This window comes from Tupaia chinensis, unplaced genomic scaffold (genome assembly GCF_000334495.1).
Source record: "Tupaia chinensis unplaced genomic scaffold, TupChi_1.0 Scaffold000062_1, whole genome shotgun sequence".
NCBI classification, from domain to species: domain Eukaryota; kingdom Metazoa; phylum Chordata; class Mammalia; order Scandentia; family Tupaiidae; genus Tupaia; species Tupaia belangeri.
Genome location: NW_006159520.1, coordinates 4,734,055 through 4,734,825, shown reverse-complemented (window position 1 = coordinate 4,734,825; position 771 = coordinate 4,734,055).

The window sequence follows — 771 nt, the reverse complement described above, 5'->3', positions numbered from 1 at the left end:
CAGGAAACAAAAATGATGTCAGGATACATGAAAGCTTGATCAACCTTTGGAACACAGGTACTGCCTTTCGTTTTGCTTTCTGGTTCGTATTGCTTCCCAGTTTGCAAAAAGCAATGAAAAAAGTCAATACTCTCTCTCCCCCCCTCCCCAAATAAGAAAACTTTGTCAAAAGACACAGGAAACACTATGCTGTGGTCTGGTGACAGAGTCTACTGTTCTCACCCACCCTTGTCTCACTGTGACAGGGTAGCAGAGTGGAGCGGTAGATCGGGACAGTGTCAGAGCCATGGATGATGGCTGCAGAAGGGGGGGTCTTGAGAACAGTGCATCCACCCATGAATGAAGCATCCTGTCTAGGAAAAGCAATGCCTGGCAATGACCTGAGGTCCATATTATAGAATAGTAAAAGAAAGGGACATCGAGGAGGTAGGAGGAGGATGTCGGAGATGTAGGAGCATGCACCGGATATTCTAGCTCTATGCAAGGACAATGTCTTCAGTAGAATCTGACCCAGCAGCTACTGGTTATTTGAATTGAACCATAGCTCTCCTTTTAATTTATGAGACAGAAAACAAAAGAAAAAGGTTTGATAAATGGCTCCTAAGACCAGAATATTTTAAAATTTAGAATAAGAATCGGATTCCTATGATGTTATAGTTGGCAGAGCCCTCTGAATGTATCTTGTTCTCTGCTCCTCCCTGGGCTGAATTCTTAGTACGCCATCCCCTAGCCCCTCCTTGGACATTCCCCCTCCATGGCAGCACATTCCTG